The 19,851-nt window shown below is 39.7% G+C and overlaps 1 long non-coding RNA gene across 1 annotated transcript in view; it reads left to right on the top strand.

Annotated features, from left to right (window-relative positions):
- Positions 1–19,851, top strand: part of LOC141572733 (uncharacterized) — a 256,279-nt gene that overhangs the window by 43,681 nt on the left and 192,747 nt on the right. Inside the window, exon 4 of the long non-coding RNA XR_012498174.2 lies at positions 10,345–10,407. This is a non-coding gene — a long non-coding RNA (uncharacterized LOC141572733). The remainder of the gene's footprint in view (positions 1–10,344; positions 10,408–19,851) is intronic.

The following is a 19,851-nucleotide window of genomic DNA, read 5'->3' as shown; positions in this document are numbered from 1 at the left end:
CTATTATATATAATGCTATGAACATTTATGCATAAGTTTCTTTCATGGATGTACGTATGTTTTTATATCTCTTGAGTATGTACTTAGGAGTTGAACTGCTGTGTCAAATAATAACTCTGATTAACTTTTTGAGCCGCTGCCATATGGTTTTCCAAAGTGGCTGCATCATTTTACATTCCCACCAGCAACGTATGAGGGTGTTAATTTTTTCACATCCTCAGCAATCTTGTTATTATCTGTCTTTTTTATTAAAGCCAGGTGAAAAGCTGTGAAATGATATCTAACTGTGGTTTTGATTTGCATTTCCCTAATTACTAATGATATTGAGCACCTTTTCCTGTACTTAATGTCCATTTGCATTTCTTTGATGAAATCTATTCAGATAATATCTATAGTAAGAAAAAATACATACATTGGTAAGTCAGAGAGAAAAAGATTTAGAGCAAGGATTATTAGTAGGAAGTTGACATTTGACTGAAGAAATTGAAAAAAAAGGTTTCATTTACAGGAAAAATAAGAGCCGTAAAAAGGAAGCCCCTGCCTCTGCTTGCCAACCCCAACCCTATGATATCCCATCCTCTCATCCTTTCCTCCTTTCCAAGACTGATTTCTCTACTTCAGCCTGAATAACTTTCCACCCATTCCTTCAACTCTGTCTTTCACTTTCCACTCCCATTATTAGGTAGGTGGAGCTAAGTGGTTATTATGGCTTTTGCGAATTAAAAAGAAGCATTAGAGGAACCAGAAATGTGTGTATAATCATATATGCATATTTGCACACACATATGTAATATACACACAACTATATGTCTAAAACTATATATATAGTTATATATTTCACACCTTTTGAAAAAAGATCAGAGGCAAAAGAGAAATAAAAATTCATTCATTTGTTTAGTTGGCACCTGCTATATTCAAGGTACCATGCTCAGATCAAAGGATATAGTAAATGAATAAAACAGGTTAAATAACTTAGGCAGGTAACTGAAAACATCTTATAGCGTACATGTTACTTTATGCTCTCTCTATAGACACCACTGTATTCACTATGGAATCCTGAAGTAGATGGAATCATCTTGACTCACCCAGTTGTTCTCAGTCCACATAATGGGTTTGTCAGGAAGTCTTGTTGATGTTTTTCAAAATCCGATTTCATTTCTACTACGTACTATAACCCTAGATGAAGCCTTTGTGACTGTATGCTTGTATTATTACTTCAGTTGGCTTCAATACTCTGGTTTCTGCACTTTATTTTATTCCAAAGACATGACAAGGGGAAGCTTGTAAAACAAAACAATAAAATCCTCTGATTTTATTATTTCATCCTTTTGCTCAAAACCTCCAATGACTCCCTTTTTCTTATTTTATTAAATCTACATGCTGTGCCAAGTTTAAAGTTCTCTATTATGTTGCCTCTCCTTGCCTCCATTAATCCATTCAATATATTTCTGAGTGCCTACTGTGTGCCCAGAGCTATGACAGGGCTGAAGAGAATACCGTGAAGGTCCCTGCCCTCACGGAGCATGCGCTACAGTAGAAACCTGGCTAGTAAGCCACTGAGTAGACACGATGATAGAGGCAAGCTTAGAGCACGGTGGGAGGGAGCTTAGAGGACGGTATGCACTCTCACTTGGGAATTGATGAAAGCCTTCTTGGTGGAAGTGGCAGAATGTGGATCCCATTCAGTGGAGGAATAACACTGTTCTAGGTGGAAGAAGTTGTACAGTAGAGGACCAGAGGTGAGAAAGAGCCCACTTACCTGTCAAAGGGAGTGAAACAGTTGAAGAAATGGGTGGAATGGGATTCAGGCCAAGGTGGAGAAATCAGTCTTGGAAAGAAGGAAAGGATGAGAGGATGGGATGCTAATTTCATAGGGCTGCTGCTGGGAAGCAGAGACAGGGGTCCTCTTTTTTGATGGCTCTTATTTTTCCTGTAAAGCAGGAGCTAAGGAGCTCAGCTTTGGGTGGGAGATGAGGGTTAGAAGTGGGAGGTCTGAGGACAATGAAGATTTGGAATTGCCCGGTTATGAGAGAAACAGCACTACAGGGCAGTATAGGGCCACTGAAAATGGAGAAACGATGAACCTACACTGGTGGTGAGGAGTGCAGGCTCTGAAATAAGACACACCTGGATTCAGGTTGCCATGAGTCCCTACTCTGACTTTGGGCAGCTATGTAATGTCTCTCGTGCTTGGTGTCTTCATGCAGTAGAGATAATATTAGTACACTGCGTTCTTCATGGGCTGTTGAGAGAATTAAATGAGATAACACACGTAAAGCACTTAGCACTGTGTCTAGTAGGTAGTAAGTGCTTAATAAATATTTTCTATTATTGTTCTTGTTGTTACTATAATAGTAAAGTACAAGTTTGGTCCATAGCAGTGCTAAGCAGCACACATGTGACGTGGAGAAGGTGGAAGTTGGATGTATGCAGGGCTAGGCTTTTCCAGGGAGACATGATGGGCAAATGAGTTGATGTTGGTAAGAGAGTGGTCAGATGATGGAATCAAAGCTGGATGTATGAAGTGACAGTCCGATGGGGCTGATAGGGAGGTGTGGGGAGTAACTCAGAGAGAGGGTTGCGCAGGAGATTAGGATGAGAGAGTCGGAAGTTTGAATTTAATATTTCAGCGGTGACATGATCACAAATAAAGATTCTACTTTAGTATGCCCACCTACTCAAGATACTCAGACTTGATAATTTGTGTAGTAAAATTTCTCATTTCCTTTGACAACCCAAGGAACAGGCAGATCAAGGAACTGAGAGCCTGGATGGATTTTTGAGACTCCTACAGCATGGGAGTATTTGCAGGTTGGGATGAAGATAGTGAGCCAGGTGCAATATATGACTTGCATACTAGATTATCAAAGTCATATTTTGATTTGAATTTTCTTTGCTTTTAAAAAATTGCTACTATATCTTTTCAACTTACTAATAATCAATGGAGTTTTAGGTAAAATCTGCTAGAGGAGAGAGATTGCTGTCAGCTGTTCCTGTGACTTGACCTAGAAATGTTCATGATTTTGTGTTGCAGCAATTAGAATCCCAGGGTTTTCCATAATTCATAAAAATTTTTATAAGTTTCGGGAATTATCACATAGGCTTTTTATCAAATGAGAAATGGAAAAGCGGATTAACTTTCTCATTTTTAATTTTTTTATAAAATTCTTCTTTATATGCCCTATTCTCATGAAAGAAATCATTCTTGTTAAATTTTTCTATTTACAAATAGAATACATGCTCATTGTAGAAATTTTAAAAGATCTGAATAAAAAAAGGTGGAAAAAAGAAAGGAAGCAAATATTCCTCCATATCCCACCACCACACGGTGGTGGGGAGACCCTTGTGAACATTTTAATGAATGGCCTATAAAAACTGTTTGTGAGGAACTCAGAAGGAAGTATGAAGAAAGGTTATGATATGTGGTTTAAAGTTTCTCGGAGTTTGAGTAGTAGTATTTTGTGTTTTTTCCTCAATACTTGGTTTTCTTATCTCTTAAGTACAGTGAAAGTGCCCTAGCTTCTCACTGGCAGCAAATTCACCAGGAAGTCTCTGGCTATTTGCTGCCATTACCACCGTGGGAGGGCAGCTGGTTAGTGCCGGACAAACTTACAGTCAGGAAAATCTTTTTATATGCTTTGTGCTTGTTAGAAAACATTTGCTTGTGGTCAGATTTATGGCTTTAAAAAAAAGCCTGATAAATGCCAGCTGCTCAGGATCCAGTCTCTTAGCTTAGAGACAATGTTTGAGGAATCAATCTGGGACATTTCAGACTCAGAAGAGTACTCTTCAATAACAACTTATTGCCCGAGGGTAATAAACATTAGCAGGATTGTACATGTTGGTTTTCTTTCAGTGAAGGATGACTTGAGTTTTTTTCAAGAATGTTTAATAAAACCAAGAAGCTCAGTGTCTGTCACTGTTGTGGGGGTCGGGCATGGGAAACCCTGCCCAATTCGAGAGAGCTTCTCAGTGGCTATAAGGCAAAAGCTCCGAGAATTATATTCCTGACAGGATTTGTTAGATTGGGCTCCTTTGCTAGAGTGATTCTTTCACACAATTCTTGCTGGACATATGCTAACTGCCCTGTCAGCTGCTCTGTCCTCAGGATGCTTTAGGCTGGGCAGCCTCTCTACCTGGTCGTCTGTGCTACCTCTCCGTGCCCTGACTGGATTCCCCTGAATGTACTAGACTTGTTTCCAGGTATTAGCCACCCAGGAGCACCTTGTTCTGAGACAGATTTTCTGACTTACTCCTTACCTATCTGCACTGAGCTCTTAGGTCAACCTTATTCACTTGATGGGCAGCCACAAGATCAAATTGCTTGGCTTGTCCCTAAAGTGATATTGACCTTACAGCTAGAGGATATCACGGTACAGGTTCTGAATATCTATAAAACTTGTACACCTCCTCAACAGATATACATATCCTGAATGCTAAGGATACCTTGTACTACCTCTAAGATGTTAGTCAAGAGAAACCCACAACAGGTCTTCTATTGGTTATTTTCTGAACACTCTTCATCAATATATTCTTTAAAAAATTTTTTTAATACTGAGGTATAACTTGTATATAATATATGTACACATCTTCAGGTACAGTTTTCAGTAAGGAAGTTGAGTTTCTAGAAGTGAATTTCCTTAAAATCTCTATGAGTCGATGTGCCCCATGGTAAGTCTTCATGTCCCTCAAGAGTTCCTGTGGGAGGGATCTCAGAATGAGGGGCCTATCCCCCTCCTGACTTTATATCGCTTGTGTTGTATGCTTTTTCTTTTTTAAAATAATACATGCTCATTGTACAAAATGCAGAGAAGTTCTTTGTGTCCAAATCCAAGGGGGTTCTTTGTGAAATTTTTGATTGAGGCCTCTGTATATAAATCTCTGCTCCTCATTTAAATCATAGACACTAGACTGATATTTAGAGGAAGGCCATTAGACCACGGGTTCATGGTGGCAAACGAGGGCTCTGCTTGTATTGAATTATACATTGTAAGCTGTTCAGGAGGGGGTCAAAAGTGCAGCTGTGAACTCTCCACCCGAGGAGGGTAACTGTGCTTGTGCTGCCTCAAATAGCTGTCACCATTAGCAGCACGTCCCCAGCAATGACGTGTGAGTGAGCAGAATAAACAGTACTCAGATCCGGCATTCCCGACAGCCACAAACAAATCAGCCTCAATATGAAATGGCACTGCTAACAGTACATCTATATAGTTGCATCTTCTTTTATTAGTTGCAAAGGGTAATTGCCTCCAGAAAATTCCTAATGCAAATGTATGCCACAGAGATAATGTATATGTTGCTCTGAGAACAGAGTGCGGTAGAGAGGCTTCCATCACGCTAAGTGACTTTCTAGCACTCATCACTGATGAAGCGCCATGTGGGCTGTAGGGAAACAGGGCAAGGGGAGCTGCCAGAAGTCAGGATGTTTGAGTTTTTCCTGGACTCTCAAATCTGTTAATCTCTCAACTCTCTGCTCCTAAGTGTCTTGAGGGAGGGGAATGGCTTTGGAACACACCAGGCAAACAGTTAGTTACATTCTTGGGACTGGATGCTCAGGCAGCTGCTTTGGGCAGAGCTGAGGTTTAGGCCAGGCCTGGTGCATGCACCATTAGCAAAGTGATCATAATAACATGCCCTTGCCTTTTTAAGACAGCTGAACTCCGCAGAGGCAGTGAATGCATGCCTTTTTTTTTTTTTTTTTCATTTAAGCAATATGAACACAAGTCTCCTAATGAGTCATATGATTGTTTTAAGCACCGACAGGAGCTAAGAGATGTTGCATGCAGATCAAGCCCCACATATTTGTATACTACAATTTTATCGTGTTAGGATTGGACTGAATTGTCTTTATTGCTAGGGTACATATCAAACAGAAAAAGGAAGGCATAGTGCTTTACATAGAGATGCTCAGAAAGTGTTATTGCTAATAATGAAATTATCCAGAAACTAATATATTTGTATTTCTAGTAGAAAAATAATGAACAGCTTTCTAATATTTTTTATATAAAATGACAGTCTTAGCTATCATAGTTTCTTTTTTTATTTTTTGTCAAATGGGTCATCACTTTTAAAAGCTTAATTAATTTAAGAAATGACTGACTATTTTCAGAGTCAATGAGGCAGTGATTTGACATATGAAAAATTATGTTTTTGAATATATCTGATAATTGCCTGTAAGTTGCATGATGTGCATATCAATTGATCAGGGAAATAGTTTTAGTTTCCACTATAGTCCTTTTGGAGGGTTGCTATGGGATGGATGAGGTAAGGCACTTGAAGTGGGAAAAGGCATGAATGGAATTAGTAGTTTTCCTTTTCATCTTGTTCTGTGGAGATCCTAGTAATATTTGCTCTTCCCCTTACTGTGTTCAGTCAATGGCAGTGAAAGGAAGAGGGTGGAGGAATGGGATAAGAAAGAGAATGGAACAGAGCATAAGCGAGGTCCCTCTTCACCAGGGGAGCTGGAATATGGGCACCCCATGCCTGTCATGTGTCTTTCTTTGTGTATTGGAAAAGGGCTAAGTGAGGGGCGAGAGATTCTCATGGGCCTAGATGAAATACATTCAGCCACTTCAGCTGTTTCTAGATACATAAGGAAGGCATGTAGGGGTGCCTATCTGAGGACCATGGAGCTTAATAGGAAAGAAAAATGCTTGGATATTTTGGGATGGGAATCTAGTTCCAGCACCACAGCCCTTCAACGATTGCAAAGAGTTGAAATTCTACCATGATGACCTGGAAGCTAGAAGCTACATGAGGAAGTGGGTGACAGCAGCACAGGAGCTTTCCATGGACTAATCTTTGAGCTCAGACTTGAGAAAGATGTTCACATGTTGAAATCCCTGCAATTTTTTTTTCTCTGATTATACCTTCCATGTATGTATATGTATACTTATATATATATAGAATGAATACTGAGTATACATATATAATATGAATTACCTATATAAAATTAATATGAACTAAGCATGACAAAGGAGACAAGCACCAAATTATTTCAGAATAATCAGAAACTACCTCTAAAAAAACCAAATGCTGCAAAACCCATTATATACCTTACCAAGCAAACTAAAGTGTCAGCAAATAAACCTTCTACACAGAATAAAGTTTTAGGCAGTGAAATTTATAGATTATTCTTAATTTTTCTTATTAAACAAATAGAAATAGTTGAATGCATATATTTTCGTTTAATAGTCTCTGTATTGTTTTATACAATAGGCCCATAAAAATGCAATAGAAATAAAGAGCCCATGTGATTGAGGAATTTGGTCAGTGTCATCCTCTATGACTTTGGAAAAATACTTGATTTCTTTGGACTTTTTGTTGCAATCTTTTTAAAGAAATAATGTTAATTTTACATAAAGACAGTCATAGTGTACAATTTCCCCCTTTCCCTGGGGGAGAGTCAATAAAAAAGAAAAGAAAATAATATGGGATAAAAAAATTACTGCGACGTGTGAATGACCACGTGGGAGGGCAGCCCTTGTCCAGTATGAGACGGCCACATTAACTCATCTTCTTTTCCTACTTCCACGGACTGGTTTCCTCCCTACTTCTTGCCAACACAGATAGGCCATCAAGCCTGGGGCCTCCAATCTCATTCCCCGCTTTTCATGTCACCTCTCTGCTGGTCCAGAGGGAGCTGGTGATAGCAGAGCTCTGGTAAATCTGAGAAATGAGGACAGTAGCTTCCCAGCTTCGTTTCTAGTTACCATGGGGACTGTTTCTGTGTGATGATGTCAACGAATGACTTCCTAAAGGACGTGGGGGCACATTTATTTCATTCTTACCTTATTATTCCTTTAGGTTATTTCTATCGCTCTTAATTTCTGAATTCCATTGTTAGAAGGGGTTTCCTCTCTCTTTCAAGTGCAGCCTTTCATAGCCTGCTTCCATCGTTGTTCATCTAGAGCTATAAACATTTTGGGGTGGTGCTTTCTTTAGTAGATACTAAAGGACATTACTATTCCAAAGTCTTTTAAATGTCTAGGAAGAAAAGGAGAAAAGCATATACTTTTTTCTCCACTTGATTTAATTTTTTTACGAGGTGTGACAATTAAGTTCGTGAACTTGTTGCAACGATGTTGCTAACCTTTTTTGATATCAGAGGGATTAGTCATTATGAATTTGTACCAATTGGACAAACAGTTAACCAAGTTTACTATTTGCAAGTGCTAAAAAAGCTGCATGAAAACATTAGACGATCTGAGCTTTTCGCCAACAATTCATGGCTCTTGCATCATGACAATGCACCAGCTCACATGGCACTTTCTGTGAGGGAGTTTTTAGCCAGTAAACAAATCACTGTATTGGAAAACCCTCCCTACGCAGCTGACCATGCCCCCAATGACTTCTTTCTTTACCCGAAGACAAAGGAAATATTGAAAGGAAGACATTTTGATGACATTCAGGACATCAAGGGTAATACGATGACAGCTTTGATAGTCATTCCAGAAAAAGAGTTCCAAAATTGCTTTGAAGGGTGGACTAGGTGCTGGCATTGGTGCATAGCTTCCCAAGGGGAGTACTTCGAAGGTGACCATAGTGATATTCACCAATGAGATATGTAGCACTTTTTCTGAGATGAGTTCATGAACTTAACTATCCAACCTCGTATATAGGGTAGCTTCTCAGATAAAACTCTTTGGGAAAAAATGCTTCTGAAGAATTTCAGGCCTTCCTACTCTTAACAAACTTAAAGGGTGCTTTAATTCTTGGTTTGCTCAATCATTCATTCATTTATTTCTTTGTTATTTGGTATTTATCAAATGCTTATTGTGTGTCAGCCACTGTACTGGGCACTGTGCATACAAAGCTGAATGAGGCATAGTCTGTTACTTTCAGTGGGGAAGACAGATTTAAAAGCAAGAGTCATGATGCAATATTTGGAGTTTGATTATAGAGACAAGAAGAGAATGGCATGAGAGACCTGACTCAGAGAGGCATTCAACTCAGCTGAGAGCCCTGGGAAAGCTCAGAGAAGGGAGTGAGGCCTGAACCGACACTTGAAAGATGAGGACAGTTAAGAAAGGCACGAAGGGGTAGGGAGAGAAGAATCCAGACTGAAACAAGTCTACTGGATTTGGTAATTAGGAGGCTATGGTGACAGCAGCTGCCAGATCCGTTGCCATTGAATGGTGGGGGCAGAAGCTGGATTGCAGCAGACTGGGGAAAGACCAGCAAGGGAGGAATTGAAGATGAAAGACAAAGGGTAGGAACAAGCTGGACGGTGGCTTCAAGATAGTCTTGGGGTTAGGAGGTGTTTTGTTTTCAGGGCTTGAAAAATCTATGCAGTGTTCTAGTAGCAAAAGGAAGGGTGAAGGGACCGGAGAGATGGGAAGACGGCATTTGATGGAGCAGGGGAGGTGATGAGAGCCAAGGGTCCAGGTGAATGAGCAGGTCTTGCACAAATAGTGGAACTCCAGAAAAGCAGTTGGCATAGGCCTGGTCTGTAGAGTGAAACTTACTTTTTTGGTGTCCCGTTAGTGTAAAATGACAGAGGACACCCCCCCCTCTCAATCTGGAAACCTTTTTGGTTGGATATAAGGCAGAAAATACAAACTCGAATATAAACGGAGTGAGGTAGGTGGGGATCTGGCAACCTAAAGAGTTTTTGCTTTTCTAGTAGAGTAGCTACAGGGCTTCAGCCATATTTGCCATGGAAAAAAGGAGGTCCAGTGTTGCTGGATCAAGAGAAGCCAAAATTCTGTGTGTTGTTTTTTTTTTAATGTGAAATCTCCCAATTTTAAAATGTTGTCAAACATTAAACAAAACAAACAAAATAGGATAGGGTTCAAACAAGATATGTCTGCTGGCCTACTCTGGCCCCTGGGTACCAGTTTGCAAGATCTGATATGGAAGATCTTTTTTATGGGTTAAGTTTATTCTGGCATTTTCATGTGTCAAATCTATCCTCCCTACGTAACTATGGAGAACAATGTTACTATGGAAAATAACATGGATAGTTGGAGAAAAGCAGCACAATAATGTGTTTAATCCTCCCGAATCTGGTTCTATGCTGTGACCTCTCCAGGACTTTAATTTTAGTAAGTTGATTCCATTCTGTCCATGCCTATTAACTGAATTTTCCTTGTTCATTTTAAAGTCCTCTGAAAAGTTGGATTGCTCCAAGACACAGAAAAGACTTAATTACTTAGCGTATGATTGAAAATAAAATGGGAAATGGTAATTGTTTTTTCTTAAATTGGGCCCTGAGACTACAGGACAAGTCTGAAAAAAACCATAGATACAAGCAGGCAAAATATCTGCGTGTGCCACGAGAAACAGAACTTTTATAATTTATGCTCTGCTTGACTTTGGCTATTAATCACTTATTTGTGGCAGGATAACGACTGATGATTCATGAAAACCAGAGAAGATACATGTAAACCTTGCTTCACGGAGGAGGTAAGTAAAGATGCTTCAATTCTGACCTTTGATGACTTAAGCTATTAAATGTACTAGAACAGTGGATCGCAAACTGTAGTGTGTGTCAGAATCACCTCTAAGGGCTTATGAAAACACAGGTTGCTGGGCCACGTCCCTAGAGTTTCTGATTAGTAGGTGTGGGGGGTTGAGAATTTGCATTCCTAAGTTCTCAGGTAAAGATGAGGCTGCTGGTTCAGGAGCCGTCCTTTGTGAGCCACTGTTCTGGAACACCTCCAGGCTTTACTATTTATAGACATCACGTCTGAACCATATTGTGTTTACATTTACTTAAATTCATTGAGTCTCTTGGTTTATAAATTGCTAAAGCTCATGTGTGCTGTGGGACCACTGGATGGAAGGTATGGCATTAGTTTTGTGAAAACAGAAGATGCGCTGGTCCAAGCAGGAGAGATGCTTTGTTATATGTGGCCCAGATTGTATATTGTCTTTTGGAGGTTGTTGTTTCATGTAAGGTGGTCCGGTGGTGTGTTTGTTTGGTGACACCGATATCTTGATTATCAGGTGGTTGACTATCAACCCCCAAACCCATCCTTTTTGCTGTGCCATATGGATTTTGTACTTGCTGGCCACTGTAATCATGAGTGCCAATTAATGATCTATCTGTCTGCTTGTATCTCCATCCATCTGTTCATCCATCCATCTATCCTGTTGGTCTGTTTCTCTGGAGAACTTTGACACACTAGAGATGGGGTTCAGGAATCTGCATTTTGACTAGCAATCCAGGTGATCGTGATGTATTGGACTGTGAAGCTCTCTGGGAAGAGTCCTACACAGTGGGAAAACAGTAGAAGTGGTCACCAAGTGGTTTGCAACAATTAGTTCATTTGTACATTCATTAACAATTTCTCAGGGGCCTACCATGAATCTAGAAACTATTCCAGGCCCTGGGCATTCTGCAGTGTACAAGATGGATTTAAGCAACTCTCTCTAGGGTACTAAGGTCTCACTCTAAAAGACTCTTATTTAAGGTACAGCTTCTTGAGCAATTAAAAAAATAAGCCTTGTGTACATTTTAATGGTATCCTCTTCCCCTGCGTTTACATTAAAATTTTACTCTAGCCATAATAAATATACCTTTATGATGACTCCACACTTGAAGAATATATATATTTTTAGCCTTAGAATCAGGTGTCTTGGTATTTCATTGTTAGATCTTTCTCTTAGTTCAGTAAAAATGTTTTAAATTAAGTTCAGGAAGTACTTACTATGTGTCAGACATTTTATTAAATACTGTCCCTTTTAGGGCTTCACAGATTAGGGAGGAAAATCCCGATAATAAGCTAGCCATTAAAATACAGCAGCGTTGTTCTAAAGATATGTATGATGTATGTGGTGTCCTGGGAGGACAGGAAGGGCTCCATCTGAAGGTGGCTGTAGGAGGAAGTCTCTCTCTATCTAAAGGGCATGACCTGACGTAAGACTTGCCTTGAACTGAGGGGGTTATATTACTTTGCTTAAGGACTGCAGAATCAAGCTACAGGGTGCCCTATTATTCTGCCCTGCACCATAGGTCCTGAATTTAGTTTCTCTGTTGGCTTCTCTTTATTTGGTGCCAGACTCATTGCTGGGGTGAGTGTGTGTGTGTGGAGGTGAGGGGAGAAGTATTGAAAATGAAGTGGTTACAGGGAGATAACGCTGTCTTGATCCCACGTTTTTTGATATTCCTTTATCCTCTTGGTTTCTTTTTGGCTCTATCTTTGCAATGCTCTATACATTTGAGAATAAGGCTTAATCACCACACATAACAAATTAAGGTGATAATGAGTCTTTTTGATAATATGCCATTTTTCTTTGAATGTTGTTTTAGTAAATGCTGTGTTCCAAGTTTCTCATAAGAAACAGATTTCCCAAGATATCCCAGAGGAATGTGCTGCATATTTTATGCGCAGATAAGGAAGAGCTGGAGTAGATTAGTACACATCTAAGGAATACATGTATCCTGAAATAAAGGATTCATTCACATATTCAAACACAGTGTTAAGTTACCGGATCCTACTTCAAAATATACTTTTGAAGATTATTTTTTGAAATCACATGGCCAATGTTCAAATTAATTAAGAGGAAAGGAAAGTTAATGTTTGATATATTCACCAATGAAAACAGGAGAGTTTACGCGGCACATATCTTCTATGTCAGTATTTGATTTAGTCATTCTTTATGAAGATGATGCCAGCAAAGGCATCCTATTTGTATTCAAACTTTTGATCCTTAAGTCACTGCATTTTACTAAAGAAAGAAACCCAAGTCCTTATTTTATATTTTCACTTTTTATTGATGTTGTATATATACACACACATATGTGTATGCATACAGACACACACACACGTACAGACAGACACAAAAAGGAATCACATATGAATGAACAGTTTGATGAATTTTCACTAGCTGATCTCACCCCCGTAACCAGCACCTGGGTGGAGACATGGAATATTTCCAACACCCCAGAAGCCCCTCCCTTCAAGTGATACCCCTCCCTCAAAAGGAACCACTATCCTGCCCCTAACAGCATAGATTAGTTTTGCCTGTTTTTACACTTTATATAAATAGAATCACACATTATGTACTGTTGTGCTTATATTTTATTTAATTGCTTTGATTTGGACGTATACGCTGACTCATATTGGCCAACATCTGAATAAAACTAGGAGGAAGCCTTTTCAAACATTGAAGAGCATGGTTTTTTTTTGGGAAGCATTTAGCACAAACTTTCCAATCCCTGCTTTTCAAAAGCTCTGATTTCTTGTTGGGCTTTTCTCTAAGCTCTAGAGGGTCACAGCCAGTAAGACCTGTGAAAAATAGAATATAAAATATCCATTAATAATTCTTATATGGCTTACACGTTAAAATGATAATATTTTGGATATATTGGGTTAAATAAATATATTATTAAAATCATTTCATCTGTTTTTAAAAAATATGGCAACTAGGAAATTTAAAATTACATATGAGACTTGCATTATATTTCTGTGGGTAGCATTGATGTAAAGTGTCAGCAGGACTAAGAGGGGCTTAGTGACTTGAACAGTTAAGATTCTGAATAATATCCCCTGATGATGCGATCAGACTTTTTAGTTTCCCATCAGAGTTCTAAGTTCCCTGGCAAAATGCCAATGTGTCTTATGGTTCCTAGACTTGGGGGAGACCAAGACTCGCTCACCTTGCTGTACTTTTTTTGCCACACTTCCAGAACAAAGTAGTTTCATAAATGCATCAGTTTAACCAGCAATTTCTGCATACTTGTATACCGTTTTCATCCGGCATCATGTTTTGGTTCAAATTGCTCCTCTCATGGGAAGGGCTGGCGCAAAAGTAATTGCAGTTTAAAAGGTTAAAAATAATTGCAAACACCGCAATTACTTTTGCACCAACCTAATACTATCAGAACCATCAGGGCACACCTACTCCTTACCTCTTCTCTATGCCCTCTTCTCTAGCTAGAGCAGGAATGGATTCCAAAAGGTTTAATTTGCAAAAGTCAGTATTTGGTTTTCAGTGTATATTTCCATGTCAAGCCGTGATAGTGGCTGAGGGCCTTGGTCAGCTGATGAGTGCCATCTTACTTATAATAGCTCTGAATCATGGTATTTACATATTTATTTAAAATATGCTCATTAGAGGTGCAGGGGTTGTAGTAACCTCAAATTATATGACAGGAAGCACAGTCCGTGTCGTGAGGGGGTGATGGTGGCCAAGTGATCACTAATGATTTATTGATTGTCTACATTAAAGAAGAAAATTCAGTCACTTCTTAGCCGTTCAAACTGGTTGAAATAAAGAACTGGTGCTCTGGATGGAATCCATGGAATCCATGGAAATGTTAGGTTAATAATTGTGCTCGATATTTATAATTTTTTTAACACGTTCTCACCCACCATCCCAGCCCCTATGTTGGTGAGGGGCAGGTAGGAGAGGCTTGAAGCAGGGAACAAAACTGACGAAAATCCCTCCTTCATACAACTTATATTTTAGTTGTTGGGCAAACCACACACACACACACACACACACACACACACACACACACACACACGAAATTATATACGATATTAGAAGGCAATAATTGCTGCAGAGAAAAGAAATCAGAGAGGGTTTTGAGATCCCTTGCTGGGAAAGATACACAACGTTTATCGCATGCACGTAGAGAAATCTTTTTACTACAGACCAGCGATTCCCAAAGTGTAATCTGGGTTTCCAGGGGTTCCTGAGATCAAAACCATTTACATCATACTTGCAATTATAAGATGTTATTGCCCTTTTAAGTCTCATTCTTACATGAATATACAGTGGGGTTTTCCAGAGACTGCGTGATGTATGATACTGCATAGATTGACTACAGAAGCAGTTGAAAATCCAGCTGATTTTTATTAAGCCAGATGTTAAAGAGATTTGTGAACATAAAGGCAGTGCCACTTTTCTCATTAACTTTTTTTGTTTTGGAAAATGCAGTTAAATTTTCATAAATTTACGCTTTTTGAGGTTCTCCATTATTTTTAAGAGTTTAGAGGAGACCTAAGACCAAAGCGTTTCATAGAGGAGGTGGTATTGAGTTGGGTCCTCAAGAAGCGGGGGATATAGAAAATCAAAATGGACACGGGCCTTTCAGGCCGTCCTGGAAGAGGCTTATGTGGGCAACAGCAGGGTCGGAATGGCCTACACCATGGCCAGCTCTGAAGTGTAGAGTCCAGGTCCTTTGGGACCCCCGCCCTTCCCTTCTAGGTCTTTCTTTCCTATTTCCCCTCCCTGCAACATATGAAATAGGAATTAAGGAAAATGCCCTCCTTGGGGGCTGCATAATTTTCTTAATCTTTACCCTGTGCAAGAAAGGGTGTTTTAAGCCTCAAACATTCAAAAACCTTTTTTTCGTTGTTTCTTTCGGTAATATAAATCTCTTAAATGCTTAATAAGCTTCTGTTTACTTCTAGTCAGTTCTGTGAGCCAATAAACCATACCTAAGTTCTTTTTGAGGCATGATTTTCAAATGTATTGGGTTTCTTTGCTTTTCACTGGTACCCCAACTTAATAGGGCTACCTCTAGGCCAACTGGGAATTGGATGGAGAGGCCTTCTCTTAATGAGCTGAACTTTGCCCAGAATCCCTTTCCTTCCTTTCTCTTCCCTCCCCTCCCCTTCCTCCTCCTCTTCCCTGCCCTTCCCCCTCTCCCTTCCCTCCCCCTTCCTTTCCTTTCCTTTCCTTTCCCTTCCCTTCCCCACCCCCTTCCCCTTCCCCATCCGTTTCCCTTTCCCCTCCCCTAAGATTCTACAAAACACCACACTCTTAGGCTGATCGTTGCTCTGTGTCACTTTGGGCCCTTATCACTCAAAAGCCTTCTCCATCTTTTATTACCCGGGGTCAAGAAAACTGTAGGCTTTTTCAACTTTGCAACACCACTTGAATTTCTGGAGTATCTATTTGCAAACCAGGCAGTTGTCCTGAGTTCATCTCTTTGTTGTAATTTCTTGCCAAATGCAGTCAATAACAACCAACACGTATTACTAGCCATTCCTTCAGAGCCACGAGTTCATTAGGTACGTGGTCTAATGAACTTCACAGGTCATGCAAACCACAGTTAACCAAAAGTAAGAAGCATCAACACCTTTTCCGCCTCTCCTAACAGTTTTTTCAGTGCCTGCTGCCTGACTGCCAATGTCACACAGTTTTGTATTTTTTTTTGAACATCAGAATCCCACATTGGGTATTAATATCTGTGTTTTGTTAAGATAGACAAAATTATGATTTATTTACAAACCTCAGTGGCTTAACTACTGAGTCCTGCCAGGTTGCTCTGCAGAAGAGTTGTTCCCACTGGGAGTTCATGTAAGGTTCTTACATTTTTTCCCTTCTCTGCAAAGTCCTCTGTTACCCAGCTATCTAAATGTTGCCAGTATAATCGGCGTGACGTCATTACTCATTGTTGCTTTAATTTGAATTTCTCTAATGGCTAATGAGTTTGCACATCTCTTCAAAACTTGTAGCCCTCTGGGTTTCCTCTTTTGTAAATTGTTCATTCATATCCTTTGTCTATTTTTTTTTTCTATTGATGTTCTCCCTTGGTTTGTTACTGTTGATTTTTTTAGGAGTTCTTAATGTATCTATTGGTCCCTAATTTTAGATATATAGTCCCTAATAGAGATATTTCTTAATATCTCTATTAATCTCTAATTTTAGACACACATGTTTTTCCTCCAATTTATCATCTATTTGTTAACTCTATCAATGGTGTACTTTTAAAGTTTTGATATAATCAAATTTATTATTATTATTATTATTATTATTATTTTGATTTGTACTTTTAGGGTTGTATTTAAAACTGCTTCCCCACTTGTAGATCACAAAGATATTCTTCTGTATTTTCTTCTGTCAAGTTTGTAGACATTTCCATTAGGTCTTCAATCCATCTGAGTCTATCTTTGAACATAATATTTGATAAGCATTCCATTTTATTTTTATCTGTAGAGTGAACCAGTTTTGCCCAAAGCAAGACTCTGTCTTCCACTTGCTTGTATCCCTGCCGTACCTAGAACAGTGCATCCAGGAAATATCTGTTGGTTCCTTGAATTATAAAACAAAAGTTATGTTTCCAAATTCTTGTCTTAATTGAAGTTTTATGGGGATTAATTATCTCATATTCTCTCACTTTAAGTGTGGTTGGCCCCAAGAAAGTATTGTAGGCCACAGAGAACTTTCAAAATTAATGTCTTTGATGACCAAAGTTTAACAATTGGACCTTTAGAGCTTAAATGAAGGGTTTCTTGTTTCCTATGAAAATGCACCCACAGGGGAGAGGAGATAGGTGTTGAGAGGAGTCCAGGAATCCAGCAAGGTTGAGATATACCATCTTTGGTGTAGGCATCCATTAATCCGTACCAGTTGGGATGGGAGACTGGCAAAAATCTCAATATTTTAGCTTTTATTAAATACTTGAATCTACACACAAAAATGCCCATCTTATATTACCCGAGCTCCTGGGTTCTTTTCTCTCACTTAGCTGTAATCAACTCTTATTTCATGTCTCACATTTCCAAACCTTCCCATTCTACTCAAACTTTTAGAATGTCACTACTCACTGACAGTAGATGACTTTGCCTCCTATTTCACTGAAAATGTTGAGTTTATCCAACAGAATTCTTCTCTGTTTCACCTTAACATTTCTGTGCATCCTTTTTTGTTATTTTGGAGGCGCAAGTGCCCCTCCTTCTTTATGAGGCTTAACATTCCAAGTGTGGTTTGACCTCATCCCCTTCTTTATTTTTATGATTTTGCTCTATCCGTTATCCTCTCTCTTTTGTGTGTCCTTTTCCTATAAACTTATTTATGAGTACATGGCTCCTAAAAGGAGCAAACTTCACTTTGAAACTATAGTACTTCCCTGTGTGGTAGAAAACATAAATTGGCTTGCTTAACATTTATTCCATCCTCCTCCTTTGTTCCTTCCTGTTCTATTGAGTTTGGGAAGCTATGAACTATATTTCCCAGAGTACCTTGAAGCCAGGGTCCTAGATGTGATTTAGGTTCAGTCAGTTAGAGGTACCTGCATGAGATTTGGAAAATGGAAATAAAGTGAGACACCATGAGGCAACAGTCATAAAGTGTTTTGTTTTTCTTTAGCAGCTGTAACAGAGGCCTCAATGTCTTGTGTCTAGCTTCCTGGCTATTGAAAGACAGAGGATGGAAGATCCATTTTGCTGGGATGGATTGTGGCAGAGGTGGAATGCTTCTGCTCCCAGTAGCTAAAGTAATGGCTTCCAGTTTCATCTGGAGGTGTCCTGATTTTACAGAATCTTGGTTACAGGAGGTGCAGCAGCTTCCTTGGTGGTCTGGTTTTATGTCACATCTTTAGGAGTCATTCCTCAAAGCTTAGCTTTGAGTCTGCCTTTTTAAAATGCTACTTTTTTGGCAAGTCATTTTATAATGTAAATAAAATACCCTTTCTATTTAAACTGGCTAGATTTGGGCCGAGTTTTCAAAGGGTTCTATATGGCATGCTGGCATTGTCTGAGTGTGGCGAGTCCCAGGATTATTGCCCCACACCTGGGTGGCCTTGAAGGACAGGGTAAAGGGACAGACAGCCTCCCGATGGGCCAAACATTGGTACTGCACATGGATGCATATTTAGCCTGGAAGAAGAGATGTCCTGATTCATTGACAAGGGCTAATGTTTTGGCTATATTCTCAAAGACTTGAAAGAAATACGATTAATAAACTGGTAGCAAGGAAATCTGAGAAAGAGATGTGGATAGACCTCTCCCAGTGGGCAGTGCACGCATGTATTTGTGGTCTATACGAATGTTCACCAAAGAGCTACCTCAGTAAGGGCGAGTGAAATAATCAGGAGGACAAGATGACTGGTTCTGTGGAATTCAGTCTGTTTTTTTGACCAACCACCTTTGTCCTTGCTCAATGAAGTCATGGGTAAAGTTGCTAAAGCATCAGGGCTAGAGGTTATGAAGTGCGGTGCAGCAAAAACAATCAGGCTACAGCATAGCTTATTCCCCAACCTGCCATCAGTGGAGACCAGTGCCCAGCTTTTGCAATATGGCATCATTCCCCAGAGGATCAGGCAGCCACTGTTGGCAGATTAATTACACTGGGCCATTTCTGTTGTGGAAGGGACAACGTTTGTCCTCACTAGAATGTAGTCTTACTTGGGATACAAATTTGCCTTTTCTGCTTCTGCCAAAATCACTCTGTGAACTTTAAGAAAGCCTTATTCATCACTGTAGTAGTCTACGCAGCATTTCTTCCAACCAGTGGACTCATTTTATAGCAGATAAAGTATGACAGTGGGTTTCTGTTCATGCAGTTCACTGGTCTTACCAAATCCCCCAACACTCTAAAGCAGCTGGCCAGATAGAAAGGAGTGAAAATCGGACTGGCTTCTTTCCCTATTAACCCTAGAATTTTATTAGCAAAATATTTTCTTCCCACCTCTGTAACTTTGGATTATACTAGCATAGGCGACTTAGTTCCCCAAAGACGAAGGTTTCTACCTGAGGCTACAGCAGTGGTCCCATTAAATTGGGAGTTGAAGCTTCCACCTGGCCACTGGTCCTCCACATGTCAGTGATTCAATAAGCAGTGCCAAGGGGGTTACTGTACCAGCTGGGGGGATTGGTTCTGACTACTGAGAGTTGCTGTTAAACAATGGCGACAAGGAAGTAGTTGAAGTAGTTGTGTGGAATTCAGGTGATCCCCTGGGGGCCTCTTTGTATTCCCATGTTCTATGATAAAAGTCAGTGGACAACTATGAATACCCAATCCAGGCAGGACTCCAACAGCCCAGACTCTTCAGGAATGAAACTTTGGGTCACTCCACCAGGCAAAGAGCTATGACCAGCAAAGATGCCTGCTTAGGGCAAAAGGAATATGGAATGGGTAGTGGAAGCAGGGAATTATGATTATCAGCTA

This window comes from Rhinolophus sinicus, chromosome 15 (genome assembly GCF_057876585.1).
Source record: "Rhinolophus sinicus isolate RSI-liver-muscle chromosome 15, RSI-T2T, whole genome shotgun sequence".
NCBI classification, from domain to species: Eukaryota; Metazoa; Chordata; class Mammalia; order Chiroptera; family Rhinolophidae; genus Rhinolophus; species Rhinolophus sinicus.
This window is presented reverse-complemented; position numbering and strand designations above follow the sequence as displayed.